Source organism: Leucopleurus acutus, assembly GCF_964270905.1.
Source record: "Leucopleurus acutus genome assembly, chromosome: 2".
Lineage (NCBI taxonomy): Eukaryota > Metazoa > Chordata > Mammalia > Artiodactyla > Delphinidae > Leucopleurus > Leucopleurus acutus.
Window position 1 is genome coordinate 157,539,359 of NC_139143.1, and position 21,364 is coordinate 157,560,722.

The 21,364-nt window shown below is 40.3% G+C and overlaps 1 pseudogene across 1 annotated transcript in view; it reads right to left on the bottom strand.

Moving 5' to 3' along the window:
• LOC309974797 overlaps positions 1–21,364 on the bottom strand; it is a 72,357-nt pseudogene that overhangs the window by 38,733 nt on the left and 12,260 nt on the right. The window lies entirely within an intron of this gene.

Below are 21,364 nucleotides of genomic sequence, written 5' to 3' on the forward strand. Positions count from 1 at the left end.
TAAAGGGAAAAGGATAAATTCAAGATATTTAGGAGACAGAGTCAATAGGTCAGACCTGGTAGATTGTGGAGGTGGGGGGCGGCGCATGGAGGATGTGGGAGAGAAAGGTTTTGAGTTTGGGGACTAAACGGATGATGACGCTACTCCCTAAGACAGGGGATGCTAGGGAAGGAAGGTTTTGTGGGGTACATGAGAACTCACGTTCAAACTTGGTGAATTTAGGTGCCCGAAAGGGTACACGGTGGGACACCCAGATCTACAGGTCAGGAGCTATGGCTGAGCTAGGGAAAGCTGCTAGGAAGTAATCTGAGTGCAGATGCTAACTAAAACCAGAGAAGTGGAGGAACCATCCCAGGAGAGATCTGTAGAAAGAGCCGAAACCCAGCTCTAGACTCTGGGGAACACAAACATTCTGGGAGGAAGAAGAACCAGGAGCACATCAGAGAGGGAGCGGTTTACGAAGCAGAGGGGAACCCAGGAGAGCAGTTGTGACCGAACCCACCCGAGAGCTTTTCAAGGCTAGAGCTGACTTCTGCTGAGAGGGTCACAGCTGAGAAGGAAACCCATCCATCGAATTTGTCAACATGTAGGTCACTGGCGGCCTTGGCAGGAGCAGTTAGTAACTTAATGGTGTCTTGAAAACACACAGGGTTGAAGAGCGAGAGGTGACGAAGAGAGGATTAACGCCTTTAAAAGATGAGGGTTCGCATCCCTCCTATATGTGATACAAACTAATTTTTCGATTTTCAAAATAATGTAAAACTTGCATGTATGCTGAAATTCAAATAAGCCCTTGCTAAATTATCCTAACTACAACGTTAATTTATTGCCACTTTTCATTGAAAATGACTTTACCTGTTCCTATCGCACTATTTATTTGTTGTGTTGTTCCTCTTGGCTGGCGCCCGAAGCGCGTCTCAGTTTGTCCATTAACCCAGCAGGGTCTGGCTCTGATGGAGACAGGGGAAAGGGGAGAAGAGCGGGTGGGACGTGCAGCAGAGGGAGACTTGGGCCTCTTTTTTTTTTTTAATGAGGGAGGCTTTTGCAAGTTTATAGGCTATAGATAGAAACCCAAAGACTTGGAGGCTAAAAATGCAAGTGAGAAGGACTAGTCAATAAAACAAGAGGGTGGAAGATGGGGGGGTCCAGAGCACAGGGGACAGCTGAGGATGTGGAGGCCCCACCCGTGTGCCACTGAGACAGAGGTGCCCCCTCTTAACGCAGTGGCCACAGCTGTGAGGGCTGGTGGGACACAGGGTCTGAAGGAAGGGACAGGCATTGACTGCAGGCAGGGCAGCAGCTAAGGCTGCGCAAGAGCAGGGAAAAGAGAGAGGGGGCAGTTGGCGCCTTTGGGCTGGAACGTGGGGCCCTGATCCACGAAGCAGCCAGGGGCAAAGATAGACACAGCCTTTCCCTCAGCACGTCCAAGGTGAGGACTAAGGGAAGAAAGAGGGACCACCAGCCTGGGCCGAGCCCGCTGAGGCTCCTCTGGCCAAGACCCCTCCCAGAAAGCTCCCGCCCCCTCCTCGGCCCCCACCCCACCCTGCCAAGATGCCTCCAGCCGCCATCCGGAAGGATGAGAAGACTGGAATGTTGCAGTATCTCCCACCCAGGCCTGTCTCAGCCTCTGAGCTTCTGCCACTAGCCTGTGCCGGCTCTGGCTTCCTGTGTGGGTGCTCGGGAAGGTGTAAATCTCTGCTGGAGGTGGGGTCCGGCCCCTGGGAGGAGGTGGACAGGAGAAGGTGTGGAGGAGGCACAGGTGGGCCACTCTGTTAGACACGGCATATCGGTGGCCCCAGAAAGTACAGACAGAAGGGCAGAGGGTGGCAACTGTGTTGGAATGGGCGGCGGGCCAGGGGACACTCTTTCTACTCAGATTAACTGTTTCCTGGGTGGTCTGGGTGAGAATGAGGAAGTATATGGAGTGTCACAAGCCCTCCACAGGACTCCCTTTGGTGCCACCCTGGAGAAAACAATTTTCAGAACCCCAGGTTCTGGGCCTGGAGAATCATGCTGGCAGAGCAGGAGTTAAATTGTGACTCCTGGGCTGCCCTCCTATGAGGCCAGAATGTTCCACTCCAGACTGAGGCAGGCAGCTTGGGAAAAAACTACCTATCACCCAATGAATCAGACATCACATTGAATCCAGCACCTTCAGAGCCTGAGATCAAGGCCAAGGCCAGGGTGGGGGAGCGTAGTGATGAGGGAGGGGGAAGCAGGTTGCTAAGAGAGAAGGCTAGTTCTCTCTGCCTGAGTAACAGGAAGGGTGACACTGATGACTGGGGTGGGGTGATCATGTGCTTGACACCCACTGGAGTGAGAAGCTAAGGGGAGGGCTTGGCCTGTCCTTCTATGTGCAGATGGGAAGAGAGGTCACTGCTGCATGAGGCCAAGTCCCTAGGGTCTCAGGGAACCTAGGCTGTGCTTCCAGGGTGCACAGACAGCCCCCTTCTGCTCTCCCCACTTCACTGCCCTCCTCCATCCCTGGCCCCTGATCCTGACCTCGTCCCAGATCTCCCCCACCCTTCCCAGTGAGGTCAGGTTGGTACTGAGTCACTTCCAGGGCTCTGTCCTGATCAGTGCACCCAACACCAGTCGCTGTGAGAGCTGGTGGCCCCTTCTCAGCCACATGGAAATCAACTCCCCTAGACGCTAGGCACCTTCCCTTAGGTACAAAGGGCTATCCTATCCCACTTGCCTGAAACAGGAACCAGTTCTGTGGTACATGCTCTGATCTCCCCTGCAAACCAGCCTGAGGACCAGTCCCCAGATGACACCACTTCCACATCCTTTAACTTTCTTCCTCTGTCCTATCTGGCTCCTCTCAATCACCTTCTCCCAAGAGTACTCCTCCAGTAAATCACTTGAATAAGAATCTCCATAACGGCCTCTGTTCTAGGGACTCCACTCTACAAAGACCTCTTGTCATTCGTAATCAGCATCTTCCACGACCCCATGTCAGCCACAATTTATCGCCTCTCAAAATTCAGCTTTACCCAGTACCCAGTACCTAGTACTTTGTAATAAATCTCTTTCTGTTTAAACTGAGTATTAGATTCTGTGGTCTGCCCAAAGAACTTGGACCAGTACAATGATTCACACCAGAAATAGTTGCAGCAATTAACACTCAAGGGAGTGGGAGTCTGGCATCCTAGGGGTGGGATTGGTCATCCTAACCTGGCTGAGTTTGAAGGCACTGAAAATCCTATTAGTATTAAAGGATGAGATAGTGAGGATTACGTATTTATTTCTTGTTTTTATTTTTTAAAATAATATGAGGGACTTCCCTGGTGGTCCATTGGTAAAGAATCTGCCTTGCAATGCAGGAGACGCGGGTTCGATCCCTGGTCAGGGAACTAAGATCCCACATGCCGCAGGGCAACTAAGCCCACGCGCCTCAAGGATAGAGCCTGAGTGTCCCAAACTACGGAGTCCACGCACTCTGGAACCCGCGCACCACAATGAGAGAGAGAAAACCTGCACTCTGCAACTAGAGAGAAGCCCGCCTGCCTCAACGAAGATCCCGCGTGCCGCAACAAAGACCCGATGCAGCCAAAAAATAAATTAATCAATTAAACACAAGAAAGAAGTTTTTAAAAAAATAATAATATAATGAGCACCCACGAGTTCAGTACTCATCCCAAGAGCTAAAATATTATCAGTAACTTAGGTCTACCATGCGCTCCTCTCCTATCCAGCACCCATGTCTCCCCCAAGAGGCCACCACTATCTGAGGGTTTTACCACATATGTTGATGCCTACATAAGATATTGTTTTGTTTTAGTTGTTTGTTTGTTTGTTTTTTGCGGTACGCGGGCCTCTCACTGTTGTGGCCTCTCCCGTTGCAGAGCATAGGCTCCGGATGCACAGGCTCAGCAGCCATGGCTCACGGGCCCAGCCGCTCCGCGGCATGTGGGATCTTCCCGGACCGGGGCACGAACCCACGTCCCCTGCAGCGGCAGGCGGACTCTCAACCACTGCGCCACCAGGGAAGCCCTGTTTTAGTTGGTTTTGATCTTGATGAAAAGAGTAGTCTTTTGAGACTTGCTTTTCCACTTAAAATTATAATTACTAAGATTTATTCAAAGTTGTGGCACGAAAAGGAATATCATTTTAATTTTTACTGCTGTGTAGTATTCCATGTGCAATATACCACAAACTATCCATTCTGTGGTCAGTGGACATTTGAATTGTTCCTCTTTTTTTTTTTTTTTTTTTTTTTTTGCTCTTACAGATAGTGTTGCAACATCCCTGTCACATGTCTTCTGGTGTACATGGCAAAAATTTCTCTTGGGTATATACCTAAGAGTTGAGTTTCTAGGCATGTGATTATTCAATAACATAAGATAATGCCAAATTGTTTTCCAAAATAGTTGTTCAATTTTCACATCCACCAATAATGTATAAGAGATTCCCATTGATCAATATTCTCTTCAGAAAATATTGCCATAATATAATGTACAACATGATAAATATAATTAACACTGCCATATGTTATACATGAAAGATAATAGATCCTAAGAGTTCTCATTATACACGCATTTTTTTCTATTTCTTTAGTTTTGTATCTATTTGACATAAAAACTTACTGTGATAATAATTTCATGATGTATGTAAGTCAGATCATTATGCTGTACACCTTAAATTTATACAGTGCTCCATGTCAATTATATCTCAATAAACTGGAAGAAAAAAGAATTTAAAAAAAGAAAATGTTGCCATACTTCTTAATTTTTGCCAATTGAATGTATGTAAAATGGTATCTCACTCTGGTCTTGATTTAAATGTCCCTAATTATTAATAAAATTAAGCATCTTTCCATCAATTATTGACCATAAAATTTCTTTTCTGAGCATGTCTTTTGTCAGTTTCTCTACTGAATTGATTCTCTTTTTTTATTATTATTATTTTATAGGAGTTATTTACATATACTAGATATTAATCCTTTGTTGGTTATGTTTGTCACAGGCATCTTCTCCTTTGCTTGTGGTTTGTATTTTTATTTCTTCTGAGGTGTCTTTTAATAAACAAAAGTAATACAGTTATTAAAGATTATTTTGATGAATGTTACGAATACTGTTACACAAAAAAAATCTCTATAATTGGAATCATGGTAATATCTGATCACTAGTATTCTGATTTGTATTATTTAAGTTGTTATAAACAGTTCTTGACTTTTTGTTGTTGTTGATTTGTTTTGTTTTGTTTTGGGCATCGACTTCCATACAGCCAAAAACCTGTGGATAACTTTAAAATCGAACCTCCATATCTGCAGCTCCCCATCTGTGGATTCAGCCAACTGTGGATTGTGTAGCACTGTGGTACATGTTAATTGGAAAAAATCCACATATAAGTGAGCTCGTCAGTTGTTTGTTTGTTTGAATTTTTGAATTTTTTTATTTATTTTTTTAAACAGCAGGTTCTTATTAGTCATCAATTTTATACACATTAGTGGATACATGTCAATCCCAATCGTCCAATTCATCACACCACCTACCCCCACCTTCCCACTGCTTTCCCCCCTTGGTGTCCATACGTTTGTTCTCTACATCTGTGTCTCAATTTCTGCCCTGCAGACCGGTTCATCTGTACCATTTTTCTAGGTTCCACATATATGCGTTAATACACGGTATTTGTTTTTGTCTTTCTGACTTACTTCACTCTGTATGACAGTCTCTAGATCCATCCACTTCTCAACAAATGACCCAGTTTCATTCCTTTTTATGGCTGAGTAATAGTCCATTATATATATGTACCACATTTTCTTTATCCTTTCATCTGTCAATGGGCATTTAGGTTGCTTCCATGACCTGGCTATTGTAAACTGTGCTGCAATGAACATTGGGGTGCATGTGTCTTTTTTTTTTTTTAGAATTTATTTTTTTAAATTTTTTTATTGGCGTATAATTGCTTTACAACGGTGTGCCAGCCTCCACTCCATAACAAAGTGAATCAGCTATACACACACACATGCCCCCACATCTCTTCCCCCCCGTGCCTCCCCCCTCCCCCCTCCCCACTCCACACCTCCAGGTGGTCACAAAGCACCGAGCTGATCTCCCTGCGCCACACGGCTGCCTCCCACCAGCCACCTACCTCACGCCCGGCAGTGTATACATGTCCATGCCTCTCCCCCCTCTCCACCAGCATGTGTCTTTTTGAATTATGGTTTTATCTGGGTATATGCCCAGTAGTGGGATTGCTGGATCATATGGTAATTCTATTTTTAGTTTTTTAAGGAACCTCCATACTGTTCTCCATAGTGGCTGTATCAATTTATATTCCCACCAACAGTGCAAGAGGGTTCCCTTTTCTCCACACCCTCTCCAGCATTTGTTGTTTGTAGATTTTATGATGATGCCCATTCTAACTGGTGTGAGGTGATACTTCATTGTAGTTTCGATTTGCATTTCTCTAATAATTAGTAATGTTGAGCAGATTTTCATGTACTTCTTGGCCATCTGTATTTCTTCTTTGGAGAAATGTCTATTTAGGTCTTCTGCCCATTTTTGGATTGGGTTGTTTGTTTTTTTAATATTGAGCTGCATGAGCTGTTTACATATTTTGGAGATTAATCCTTTGTCTGTTGATTCATTTGCAAATATTTTCTCCTGTTCTGAGGGTTGTCTTTTCATCTTGTTTATGGTTTCCTTTGCTGTGCAAAAGCTTTGAAGTTTCATTAGATCCCATTTGTTTATTTTTGTTTTTATTTCCATTACTCTAGGAGGTGGATCAAAAAAGATCTTGCTGTGATTTATGTCAAAGAGTGTTCTTCTTATGTTTTCCTCTAAGAGTTTTATAGTGTCTGGTCTTATATTTAGGTCTCTAATCCATTTGGAGTTTATTTTTGTGTATGGTGTTAGGGAGTGTTCTAATTTCATTCTTTTACATGTAGCTGTCCAGTTTTCCCAGCACCACTTATTGAAGAGACTGCCTTTTCTCCATTGTATATCCTTGCCTCCTTTGTCATAGATTAGCTGATCATAGATGTGTGGGTTTATCTCTGGGCTTTCTATCTTGTTCCATTGATCTATATTTCTGTTTTTGTGCCAGTACCATATTGTCTTGATTACTGTAGCTTTGTAGTATAGTCTGAAGTCAGGGAGTCTGATTCCTCCAGCTCTGCTTTTTTTCCCTCAAGACTGCTTTGGCTTTTTGGGGTCTTTTGTGTCTCTATACAAATTTTAAGATTTATTGTTCTAGTTCTGTAAAAAATGCCATTGGTAATTTGATAGGGATTGCATTGAATCTGTAGATTGCTTTGGGTAGTATAGGCACTTTCACAATATTGATTCTTCCAATCCAAGAACATGGTATATCTCTCCATCTGTTGGTATCATCTTTAATTTCTTATATCAGTGTCTTATAGTTTTCTGCATACAGGTCTTTTGTCTCCCTAGGTAGGTTATTCCTAGGTATTTTATTCTTTTTGTTGCAATGGTAAATGGGAGTGTTTCCTTAATTTCTCTTTCAGATTTTTCATCATTAGTGTATAGGAATGCAAGAGATTTCTGTGCATTCATTTTGTATCCTGCAACTTTACCAAATTCATTGATTAGCTCTAATAGTTTTCTGGTGGCATCTTTAGGATTCTCTATGTATAGTATCATGTCATCTGCAAACGGTGACAGTTTTACTTCTTGTTTTCCAATTTGTATTCGTTTTATTTCTTTCTCTTCTCTGATTGCTGTGGCTAGGATTTCCAAAACTATGTTGAATAAGAGTGGTGAGAGTGGACATCCTTGTCTTGTTCCTGATCTTAGGGAAAATGTTTTCAGTTTTTCACCATTGAGAATGATGTTTGCTGTGGGTTTGCCGTATATGGCCTTTATTATGTTGAGGTAGGTTCCCTCTATGCCCACTTTCTGGAGAGTTTTTATCATAAATTGGTGTTGAATTTTGTCAAAAGCTTTTTCTGCATCTATTGAGATGATCATATGATTTTTATTCTTCAATTTGTTAATATGGCGTATCACATGGATTGATTTGCGTATATTGAAGAATCCTTGCATCCCTGGGATAAATTCCACTTGATCATGGTGTATGATCCTTTTAATGTGTTGTCGGATTCTGTTTGCTGGTATTTTGTTGAGGATTTTTGCATCTATATTCATCAGTGATATTGGTCTGTAATTTTCTTTTTTTGTAGTATCTTCGTCTGGTTTTGGTATCAGGGTGATGGTGGCCTCATAGAATGAGTTCAGGAGTGTTCCTTCCTCTGCAATTTTTTGGAAGAGTTTGAGAAGGATGGGTGTTAGCTCTTCTCTAACCATCTGGTCCTGGACTTTTGTTTGTTGCAAGATTTTTAATCACAGTTTCAATTTCATTACTTGTGATTGGTCTGTTCATATTTTCTATTTCTCCCTGGTTCAGTCTGGGAAGGTCATACCTTTCTAAGAATTTGTCCATCTCTTCCAGGTTGTCCATTTTATTGACATAGAGTTGCTTGTAGTAGTCTCTTAGGATGCTTTGTATTTCTGAAGTGTCTGTTGTAACTTCTCCTGTTTCATTTCTAATTTTATTGATTTGAGTCTTCTCCCTCTTTTTCTTGATAAGTCTAGCTAATGGTTTATCAATTTTATTTATCTTCTCAAATAACCAGCTTTTAGCTTTATTGATCTTTGCTATTGTTTTCTTTGTTTCTATTTCATTTCTTTCTGCTCTGATCTTTATGATTTCTTTCCTTCTGCTAACTTTGGGTTTTGTTTGTTCTTCTTTCTCTAGTTCCTTTAGGTGTAGGTTAGATTGTTTATTTGAGATTTTTCTTGTTTCTTGAGGTAGGCTTTTATAACTATAAACTTCCCTCTTAGAACTGCTTTTGCTGCATCCCATAGGTTTTGGATCGCAGTGTTTTCATTGTCATTTGTCTCTAGGTATTTTTTGATTTCCTCTTTGACTTCTTCAGTGATCTCTTGGTTATTTAGTAACGTATTGTTTAGCCTCCATGTGTTTGTGTTTTTTTTTTTCCCCTGTAATTCATTTCTAATCTCATACGGTTGTGGTCAGAAAAGATGCCTGATATGATTTCAATTTTCTTAAATTTACTGAGGCTTGATTTGTGACCCAAAATATGATCTATCTTGGAGAATGTTCCATGCACACTTCAGAAAAAAAGTGTAATCTGCTGTTTTTGGATGGAATGTCCTATAAATATCAATTGAATCTATCTGGTTTATTGTGTCATTTAAAGCTTCTGTTTCCTTCTTTATTTTCATTTTGGATGATCTGTCGATTGGTGTAAGTGAAGTGTTAAAGTCCCCTACTATTATTGTGTTACTGTCGATTTCCTCTTTTATAGCTGTTAGCAGTTGTCTTATGTATTGAGGTTCTCGTATGTTGGCTGCATATATATGTATAATTGTTATATCTTCTTCTTGGATTGATCCCTTGATCATTATGTAGTGTCTTTCCTTGTCTCTTTTAACATTCTTTATTTTAAAGTCTGTTTTATCTGATATGAGCATTGCTACTCCAGCTTTCTTTTGATTTCCATTTGCATGGAATATCTTTTTCCATCCCCTCACTTTCAGTCTCTATGTGTCCCTAGGTCTGAAGTGGGTCTCTTGTAGACAGCATATAGATGGGTCTTGTTTTTGTATCCATTCAGCAAGTCTGTGTTGTTTGGCAGGAGCATTTAATCCATTCACATTTAAGGTAATTATTGATATGTATGTTCCTATGACCATTTTCTTAATTGTTTTGAGTTTGGTGCTGTAGGTCCTTTTCTTCCTTGTGTTTCCTACTTAGAGAAGTTCCTTTTGCATCAGTTGTACAACTGGTTTGGTGGTGCTGAATTCTCTTAGCTTTGGCTTGTCTGTAAAGCTTTTGATTTCTCCATCGAATCTGAATGAGATCCTTGCTGGGTAGAGTAATCTTGGTTGTAGGTTCTTCCCTTTCATCACTTTAAGTATATCATGCCACTCCCTTCTGGCTTGTAGAGTTTCTGCTGAGAAATCAGCTGTTAACCTTATGCAAGTTCCCTTGTATGTTGTCGTTTTTCCCTTGCTGCTTTCAATAATTTTTCTTTGTCTTTAATTTTTGCCAATTTGATTATTATGTGTCTTGGCGTGTTTCTCCTTGGGTTTATCCTGTATAGGACTCTCTGTGCTTCCTGGACTTGGGTGGCTATTTCCTCTCCCATGTTAGGGAAATTTTCGACTATAATCTCTTCAAATATTTTCTTGAGTCCTTTCTCTTTCTCTTCTCCTTCTGGGACCTCTATAATGCGAATGTTGTTGTGTTTAATGTTGTCCCAGAGGTCTCTTAGGCTGTCTTCATTTCTTTTCATTCTTTTATCTTTATTCTGTTCAGCAGCAGTGAATTCCACCATTCTGTCTTCCAGGTCACTTATCCGTTCTTCTGTCTCAGTTATTCTGCTATTGATTCTTTCTAGTGTAGTTTTCATTTCAGTTATTGTATTGTTCATCCCTTTGTTTGTTCTTTAATTCTTCTAGGTCTTTGTTAAACATTTTTTGCATCTTCTCGATCTTTGCCTCCATTCTTTTTCTGAGGTCTTGGATCATCTTCACTATCATTATTCTGAATTCTTTTTCTGGAAGGTTGCCTATCTCCACTTCATTTAGTTGTTTTTCTGGGGTTTTATCTTGTTCCTTCATCTGGTACATAGCCCTCTGCCTTTTCATCTTGTCTATCTTTCTGTGAATGTGGTTTTTGTTCCACAGGCTGCAGGATTGTAATTCTTCTTGCTTCTGCTGTCTGCTCTCTGGTGGATGAGGCTATCTAAGAGGGTTCTTGACTTTTTTAATTTTTATTTTTTATATAATTTTAAAGGTTACACTCCATTTACAGTTATTACAAAATATAGACTATATTCCCCATGTTGTACAATACATCCTTGTAGCCTTATTCTCCTACTCCTGTGTTGACTCTCCCTCCCCACTGGTAACCACTAGTTTGTTCTCTATATCTGTGAGTCTGCTTCTTCTCTGTTATATTCATTATTTTGTTGTATTTTTTAGATCCCACACATAAGTGATATCATATAGTATTTGTCCTTCTCTGTCGAACTTCACTTAGTATAATGCCTTCCAAGTCTATCCATGTTGCTGCAAATGGCAAAATTTCATTCTTTTTTATGGCTGAGATGTGGTGTGTATACATTCATCTGTTGATGGACACTTACATTGCTGTCATATCTTGGCAATTGTAAATAATGCTGCTATGAACATTGGGGTGCATGTACCTTTTCGAGTTAGTGTTTCTGTTTTTTTTCGGATATATACCCAGGAGTGGAATTCCTGGAACCTCCATACTGTGTTCCACAGTGACTGCACCAATTTACATTACCGCCAACTGTGTACAAGTCTTCCCTTTTATCCACATCCTTGCCAACATTTGTTATCTGTGTACTTTTTGATGATAGCCATTCTGACAGATATGAGGTGATATCTCATTGTGGTTTTGATTTGCATTTCCCTGATGTTTAGTGATGTTGAGCATCTTTTCATGTGCCTGTTGGCCATCCGCATTTCCTTTTGGAAAAATGTCTATTCAGGTCTTCTGCCCACTTTTTAATCTGGTTGTTTGTTTTTCTGATGTTGTGTTTTATGAGCTGTTTATGTGTGTTGAATATTAATCCTTTATCGATCAAATAATTTGCAAATATTTTCTCACATTCAGTAGGTTGTTTTCATTTTGTCAATGGTTTCCTTTGCTATGCAAAAGCTTTTAAGTTTCATTAGGTCCCATTTGTTTATTTTTGCTTTTATTTCCTTTACTTTAGGAGGTGGATCAAAAAAAGTATATCCCTGCAATTTATGTCAAAGAAGTGTTCTGCCTATGTTTTCCTCTAGGAGTTTTATGGTATCCTGTCTTACATTTGGATTTTTAAAGCACTTTGAGTTTATTCTTGTATATGGTGTTAAAGAATGTTCAAATTTCATTGTTTTAAATGTAGCTGTCCAGTTCCCAGCACCATGTATTAAAGAGACTGTCTTTTCTCTAATGTGTATTCTTTCCTCCTTTGTCGTAGATTAATTGACCATAAGTGCATGGGTTTATTTCTGAGCTCTCTATCCTGTTCTATTGATCTATCATGTCTGTTTTTTTGCCAGTATATAGCAGTTCTTGACTTTTAAACAACACAAATTTCTTCCTAAAAATACCTAGTTAACATACTTTCTCTTAAAAATTGCATTAACTATCAATCTATTTTCATATTTAATTATTTGAAAGTTCTTAGTCAGTGTTTCTGTACACACAATTAGCAGCTTTTTAGTACTTTCTGTATTAATTCTTATGAGGAGCGTATGTCTTTCTATGATCATTTATTTAAGAATCTTTCCACAATCACAAGATTAAGAATTACATTTAACCATAAGTTTTACTGGTTTTGTTGGCTTGATGCTGTCTGTGTTCAGCATATTATGCCTTCCTTGTATTTCAGCTAACTCTTTTCATTCATTTTTTTATTTGGCTGAAGGACTTTCTCTAATAGTTATTTTGGAGAGGATACATGGGCAGCATTTTCCCTTTTGGTCCACTTCCCACTTTTTTACCTTTTGATCTGTGTGACCCCCTATCCCACCCCAAAGGCTGATCTTTCAGAACTGCATCAACTGTTCCTGCTTCCTAACAGTATCCAATGCAGGATTGCTTCCCTAATCCCTTCTCAACAAGAGCCCAAACCCAAGTCTCCCTAACTGAGATGACCCTCAGGTTCCCTTGGGGAGCATTTTCCTTGGGGTGTATTTGCAGCAAGCCAAATACACCTAGCTTTGGTTAACTACAGGTGTGTTCCTGGTGATCTTTTGCTGATAGATTTTGACATACTTCACAAATTCATTCCCCCTGAATCTATGGCTGAAGAAAAGAAAGCTGCAAATTAAAAGCAGAGTATTATTATCCTCAAGCTGTGTCTAAACCCCATAAGCAAAGAGAATACAGCCAAATGACTTCTAAAAAAATTTTTTTTAATTAAAAATAAGTCAGATGGCAGCTGCCAAATCTTATGATTAATGATTTCTGGAACAGCCAAAATGAAGAGCACTCCCAACTATTACAGAAGAAGCATCTTGATTCTCTGCTATCTTACAACATACTTACAAAAAATGGTATTTTCATGCTACATGGCAATGTCAGCTAAATATAGCATAAGACTTAGACTGCACCTGGCATAAGGATCTGACTCAGTAACATCACTCTTAATAACAGGCAGCTATATGATTCCCATTTTATTGGCATATAATTTAGGTACAGTAATGTGTACAAATCAATTTTAAATATGTATACCTCATGTAATCTCCACCCATATCAAGAATAGAATAAGTCCAGACTTCCAGAAGACCCTCTCTTGTCTCCTGCAAGTTAGTACCACTCCCATGGGTGACGTCTACCTGGCCTCTACCAGTATTGATTAGTTGTGCCAGTTTTTGGTCAAAATTATGTGAGGCTCACCCCTGTGGCCATACTGTCCATATTGTGTTCCTTTTTTATTGCTGCGCAATATTCCATTATATGGACACGTTATAATGTATTTACCCTTTCTACTGCTGATGGATATTTTGGTTGTTTCCAGAGTGGGTTATCATGAAGAAAATGGCTATGAATACACTCATCCATGCCTTCTGGTGGACAGAAGCACTCATTTCTATTGGGTATATACCCAGGAGTAGAATTGCTGGTCTGGAGTATATGTATGTTTAGTTTTAGGAAATACTGTGGGAGTTTTCCAAAGTTGTTGTACCAGTTAACAGTTTCACAAAACAATGTAAGTTTTGTCCTGGTTTTTCCTCATCCTTGACATTAAGATATGTGATTTTGAAAGGACTAAAAAATAAGGTTATCATTTTTAAATTTGATAGGTGTTTGTGTATAGAAAGTAAAAGATGTCTGACTGCTTGTATATTTGATCTTTTAAAAAATTTAAAAAGCAACCTTGAGAACGAAAAAAGGAGCTGGAGGAATCAGGCTCCCTGACTTCAGACTATACTACAAAGCTACAGTTATCAAGACGGTATGGTACTGGCACAAAAACAGAAAGATAGATCAATGGAACAGGATAGAAAGCCCAGAGATAAACCCATGCACATATGGACACCTTATCTTTGATAAAGGTGGCAGGAATGTACAGTGGAGAAAGGACAGCCTCTTCAATAAGTGGTGCTGGGAAAACTGGACAGGTACATGTAAAAGTATGAGATTAGATCACTCCCTAACACCATACACAAAAATAAGCTCAAAATGGATTAAAGACCTAAATGTAAGGCCAGAAACTATCAAACTCTTAGAGGAAAACATAGGCAGAACACTCTATGACATAAGTCACAGCAAGATCCTTTCTGACCCACCTCCTAGAGTAATGGAAATAAAAACAAAAATAAACAAATGGGACCTAATGAAACTTCAAAGCTTTTGCACAGCAAAGGAAACCATAAACAAGACCAAAAGGCAACCCTCAGAATGGGAGAAAATATTTGCAAATGAAGCAACTGACAAAGGATTAATCTCCAAAATTTACAAGCAGCTCATGCAGCTCAATAACAAAAAAACAAACAACCCAATCCAAAAATGGGCAGAAGACCTAAATAGACATTTCTCCAAAGAAGATATACAGACTGCCAACAAACACATGAAAGAATGCTCAACATCATTAATCATTAGAGAAATGCAAATCAAAACTACAATGAGATATCATCTCACACCAGTCAGAATGGCCATCATCAAAAAATCTAGAAACAATAAATGCTGGAGAGGGTGTGGAGAAAAGGGAACCCTCTTGCACTGCTGGTGGGAATGTGAATTGGTTCAGCCACTGTGGAGAACAGTATGGAGGTTCCTTAAAAAACTACAAATAGAACTACCATATGACCCAGCAATCCCACTACTGGGCATATACCCTGAGAAAACCAAAATTCAAAAACAGTCATGTACCAAAATGTTCATTGCAGATCTATTTACAATAGCCCGGAGATGGAAACAACCTAAGTGCCCATCATCGGATGAATGGATACAGAAGATGTGGCACATATATACAATGGAATATTACTCAGTCATAAAAAGAAACGAAATTGAGCTATTTGTAATGAGGTGGATAGACCTAGAGTCTCTCATACAGAGTGAAGTAAGTCAGAAAGAAAAAGACAAATACCGTATGCTAACACATATATATGAAATTTAAGAAAAAAAAAATGTCATGAAGAACCTAGGGGTAGGGCAGGAATAAAGACGCAGACCTCCTAGAGAACAGACTTGAGGTTATGGGGAGGGGGAAGGGTGAGCTGTGACGGGGCGAGAGAGAGTCATGGACATATACACACTAACAAACGTAGTAAAGTAGATAGCTAGTGGGAAGCAGCCGCATGGCACAGGGATATTGGCTTGGTGCTTTGTGACAGCCTGGAGGGGTGGGATAGGGAGGGTGGGAGGGAGGGAGACGCAAAAGGGAAGACATATGGGAACATATGTTTATGTATGACTGATTCACTTTGTTATAAAGCAGAAACTAACACACCATTGTAAAGCAATTATATCCCAATAAAGATGTTAAAAACAACAACAACAACAAAAGTTTTCAGTAAGCAGTGGCAGGGAATCACCGCAGACACTCACAGAAGAGAAGCAATAAAAATTGGTCTGTCACCTAGAGGGGTGGGATAGGGAGGGTGGGAGGGAGATGCAGGAGGGAGGAGATATGGGGATACATGTATATGTATAGCTGATTCACTTTGTCATACAGCAGAAACTAACACACCATTGTAAAGCAATTATACTCCAATAAAGATGTTAAAAAAAATTTTATTGGAGTATAGTTGATTTACAATGTTGTGTTAGTTTTGATCTTAATAAAATAAAAATAATATCTCTAAATTTTGTCTTATGCTAGAGTTAAAAATATATTCAATTAAAATTTTGAACAAAAAATTATTTTATTATTTCTTTTTGGTGGAGAAAAAGACTGACAATACCAAGAATTGAAAAACATATGAAGGGACTTCCCTGCTGGTTCGGTGGTAAAGAATCTGCCTTCCAACACAGGGGACGCAGGTTCGATTCCTGGTCGGGGAACTAAGATCCCACATGCAGCGGGGCAACTAAGCCCACGCGCCACAACTACTAAGCCCGAGAGCCACAACTACTGGGCTCGCACGCCTCAACGAGAGAGCCCACGTGCCACAACTACAGAGTCCACGTGCTCTGGAGCCCGCGAGCCACAACTAGAGAAGAGAAGACCCGCATGCCGCAACTAGAGAGAAGCCCGCACGCTGCAACAAAAAAAAAGTTCCCTCATGCCGCAACTAAGATGCAGCACAGCCAAAAAAAAAGAAGAAAAAGAAAAGCATATGAAGTTTTTGTGACAATGGGTATTGGCAGTGGTGTGCTGATAACTATTTAACAACTGGCTCACCGAGAAAGAAACCCTGATTTGTAGAAGTTGCCACTTTCTGTGGGGTAAATACTTTTACCACGGCTGAACTCTCACACATTATTGGTAGGAGTGTAATTGGTACAACCACTTTATAAAATCATTTGATGATATCTGCTAAAGTTGACTATATGCATATGCTGGGAGATAGCAATCCCAATCCTAGGTATGTGCACCAAAATATTTGTATTATTTATAGTAGTCAAAAACTGAAAAACTAGAATTGGTAAATTGTTGTGTATGCATGCAATGGGATACTAATACGGCAATAAAAATGAATAAGCTGCTACGACACATAACAACATGGAGGAATCTCACAAATACAGAAAGAGTGTGTACTGGGCATTCCCTGGCAGTCTAGTAGTTAGGACTCTGCGCTTCCACTGCCGGCGGCCCAGATCCTATCCCTGGTCGGGGAACTAAGATCCTACAAGCCGCAAGGTGTGGCCCAGAAAAAAAGAGTATTTACTGTCTAATTCTAACTATATAGCATTCAAAAACAGGCAAAACGACTAGAAGTCAGGGTAGTTGTTGCTTTGGGGAGGACAGAGAAGGTAGTGACTAGGAGGCATCTTTACTGGATAGTTATTATACAGACTGAATGTTTGTGTCCCCCCAGATTCATGTGTCAAAGCCCTAACCCCCAATATGATGATATTATTGTTACCGAGTCCAAGCTCATACTGCTCGCCACATGACAGATGTCCCGAAGAACCATCTTACCCCAGTTAGAATTCAGGCTTCTTTTATACTAAAAAAGTAGGGGATGTGGCTGGTTGTTGCATACTTCTTGGTGCTGGCCAGACCCCAGAGGGAATGTGATAATCCTTTGTTCTTGTAGCTGTCCACTCTAGGTCTGGTCACCATATTCCTGTAAATCTCCAACAAGACAAATGTTATTCTGATCTGCAACTTTTTATCTCTATATGAATGAAAATTGTTATACCTTTAATAGTCAAGCCTGGGAGGCAGAGCCTTGAAAAGGGGCTATTATGTGTATTTCATGCTATAGGCAACATTCCTTTCCAAGGTGCAGAGCCAGCATGACTAAGCACAGGAAACAGAGCACAAAGGTTAGAGCTAAAGGAATAGGTCCAATATGGAGTCAGGTTTGTTCTCTGTTACACTATGAGGTGGGGCTTGGAGGAGGTAATTGGGTTTAGATGAGGTCATGAGGGTGAGGCCCCCATAATGGGATTAGTCACTCAATGAGCTGGAACCAAAAAGCTTAACCTCTCCATCTCTCTCTTTCCCTCCCTCCCTCCTTCCCTCCCCCTTCCTCCCTCCCTTCCTTCCTTCCTCCCCACCATGTGCAGACACAGCAAAAAGGTGACTTTCTGCAAGCCAGGAAGCCAGGAAGAAGGCTCTCACCAAGAACTGAATCTGCCAGCACCTTGATCTTGGACATCTCAGCCTCCAGAAATGTAAGAAATAAATGTCTGAAGTTTGAGCCTCCCTGTGTATGGTATTTTGTTAGAGCAACCTGAACAGACTAAAACGTTATGTTTGCACAGATGTGTTCAAGTTATAATGATGCATTAATGAGTGATTTCAATTAAATTTTATCAAACTAATGGATTATTTGCACACACAAAACCAAAAAATCTTAACAACATTATCAGAATAAATCAACTTTTTCAATGTCTCTACTTCATAGATAAATCTTACTGTGTTCATAAATGAAACAAATTATACCTTGGTCAGTTAAACACATAAAGACAATTTTGCCAAGAGCAATTTAGGCTCATAATAAAGCAATTCATCCACTTGCTTAAGAGAAGCCATTCAAGCCAACAAAATGTTTTTTAAATCCCCAGATACTAATTTTTAACCAACTAGCTCAAAGACAGTTTCTGGCCGGAAACAAAGAATGTGGTACCTTCTCAGAAGGAGAAAAAATTAAATACACTTTTAAAGACAAAAACATTCACCATTAGGAAGAAACTTCTAACTCATCTCCTCTTATATGCCCTTCCCCCCAAACCCTTCTATTTCCCCATCTTGGCAAAAACATCCCTTTATTTACTGTGGGTATACTATCTCTTGGTCCTTTACTTATTTTTTTTTTTTTAATTTTTTAATAATGGCACAGCACCACAGCACGTTTTATTTTCTTGTTCGGGGTGAATCAAGGGAATCAGTGGAATTGGAGTACTTCTCAGTTTAACTGACATCCAGAATCCCCCCAGGCACACATCCAATTCCGTTTGGAAAGTTACTGGCTGTGCCTTCATATTTAAATCACCTTACTTCGTCTACATCAAGAGAGGGAAAAAGTTCCTATCTCCACAGCCTTTGGTTTTCTCACATTTTAAATAAAATCCTTGGGATATTGCCATCAGCTACTCCCACATCTTGCCTCTCTAACCATTTCCTTACGTCTGCATGGTGAAGTTAGGAGAAGCTACACAGCTCACAACACACACACACACACACACACACACACACACACACACACACACACACACACACACACACACAGTGTTTCTTATGGGCCTGTTTTCCAAACACTCTGGAGGCCAACCCCCTGGTAAAAAAGTTTGCCTTGCCTTGGGTGGATTTAGCCTACGTTAATCCGATATTGTGTAAATTCACAAAGTGTCCACTAGAGGGGACTATAACCCCACCCCGACACCAATTTGTTGCAGAAACCACTCATGTTTCCACCTATTTCTTATACTAAGCACCTAAGAATGATTAGGTGATATGAATAAGGACATAAGTAGCACCCCTATCCATGCCCCCTAGTCTCTCGCCCCTGGCCCCAGGGCAAGATACTCTCACAATCCAGGCATTCTTTCCCTTAAGATGTATGTGACTGATGGCAGATGTATTATTAGTAAAGTTGATTCGACCGTGCTGGATCCCTGTCAGTGCTCCAGGAAAAGTCAAAAGGTTGAGTCTGGTCTTGGGTCATCATCCAAACGTAAAGGATTTGTCAACAATGGCAGCCCCATCTCAGCACCAGGCTAGGTCCTATCTAGACCTAGTTCTCCTGCTCACCACCAAGGTCCCTTCCTCCCTCCTACCCCACCCTTCACCCCAGGACCAGCTCTTATTGTTTTCTCTCCCCAAGAAAGTCACAACCAATATCTCATCAGCCCACCCAAGAAAATGGATGGCTTAAAACTGGACAGGTACATGTAAAAGTATGAGATTAGATCACTCCCTAACACCATACACAAAAATAAGCTCAAAATGCATTAAAGACCTAAATATAAGGCCAGAAACTATCAAACTCTTAGAGGAAAACATAGGCAGAACACTCTATGACATAAATCACAGCAAGATTCTTTCTGACCCACCTCCTAGAGTAATGGAAATAAAAACAAAAATAAACAAATGGGACCTAATGAAACTTCAAAGCTTTTGCACAGCAAAGGAAACCACAAACAAGACCAAAAGACAACCCTCAGAATGGGAGAAAATATTTGCAAATGAAGCAACCGACAAAGGATTAATCTCCAAAATTTACAAGCAGCTCATGCAGCTCAATATTAAAAAAACAAACAACCCAATCCAAAAATGGGCAGAAGACCTAAATAGACATTTCTCCAAAGAAGATATACAGACTGCCAACAAACACATGAAAGAATGCTCAACATCATTAATCATTAGAGAAATGCAAATCAAAACTACAATGAGATATCATCTCACACCAGTCAGAATGACCATCATCAAAAAATCTAGAAACAATAAATGCTGGAGAGGGTGTGGAGAAAAGGGAACCCTCTTGCACTGCTGGTGGGAATGTGAATTGGTTCAGCCACTATGGAGAACAGTATGGAGGTTCCTTAAAAAACTACAAATAGAACTACCATATGACCCAGCAATCCCACTACTGGGCATATACCCTGAGAAAACCGAAATTCAAAAAGAGTCATATACCAAAATGTTCATTGCAGCTCTATTTACAATAGCCCGGAGATGGAAACAACCTAAGTGCCCATCATCGGATGAATGGATAAAGAAGATGTGGCACATATATACAATGGAATATTACTCAGCCATAAAAAGAAACGAAATTGAGCTATTTGTAATGAGGTGGATAGACCTAGAGTCTGTCATACACAGTGAAGTAAGTCAGAAAGAAAAAGACAAATACCGTATGCTAACACATATATATGGAATTTAAGAAAAAAAAATGTCATGAAGAACCTAGGGGTAAGGCAGGAATAAAGACGCAGACCTCCTAGAGAACGGACTTGAGGTTATGGGGAGGGGGAAGGGTGAGCAGTGACGGGGCGAGAGAGAGTCATGGACATATACACACTAACAAACGTAGTAAGATAGATAGCTAGTGGGAAACAGCCGCATGGCACAGGGATATTGGCTCGGTGCTTTGTGACAGCCTGGAGGGGTGGGATAGGGAGGGTGGGAGGGAGGGAGACGCAAGAGGGAAGAGATATGGGAACATATGTATATGTATAACTGATTCACTTTGTTATAAAGCAGTAACTAACACACCATTGTAAAGCAATTATACCCCAATAAAGATGTTAAAAAAAAAAAATGATGGCTTAATGCTATTAGCACAACTGCTTTATCTTAGAAAAACCAAACTGAGCAACTTTTTGTAATAAAAACATTTCTGTGACTGCGTCTTGCTAATAAATACAACATTGCTTCTTATTGCACATTTTAAAATAAAACCCGACATATCTATATGTCATTCAAGATGGTGCCTATGGAGGGTGCATGTTTTTAAACCAGACTGCCTTGGATCAAATCCTGGGTTTGCAAGGTACCAGTAAGTTACTGAACCTCTGTGCACCAGTTTCCTTACCTGTTAAATGAGGAAAGTAAAAATTCTACTCCAAAGAGTTGCCATGAAGGATAGAAGAGTTAATCTATTTATGTGGTGTCCTGCAAAACACAGATGATCATGTGACCCAGACTTAGCCAATCAGAGCCATTCTTTGGGATTTACATGTACTTGTCTCTTCCTCTGAAATCGATGAGCCCACATGACATAATGAG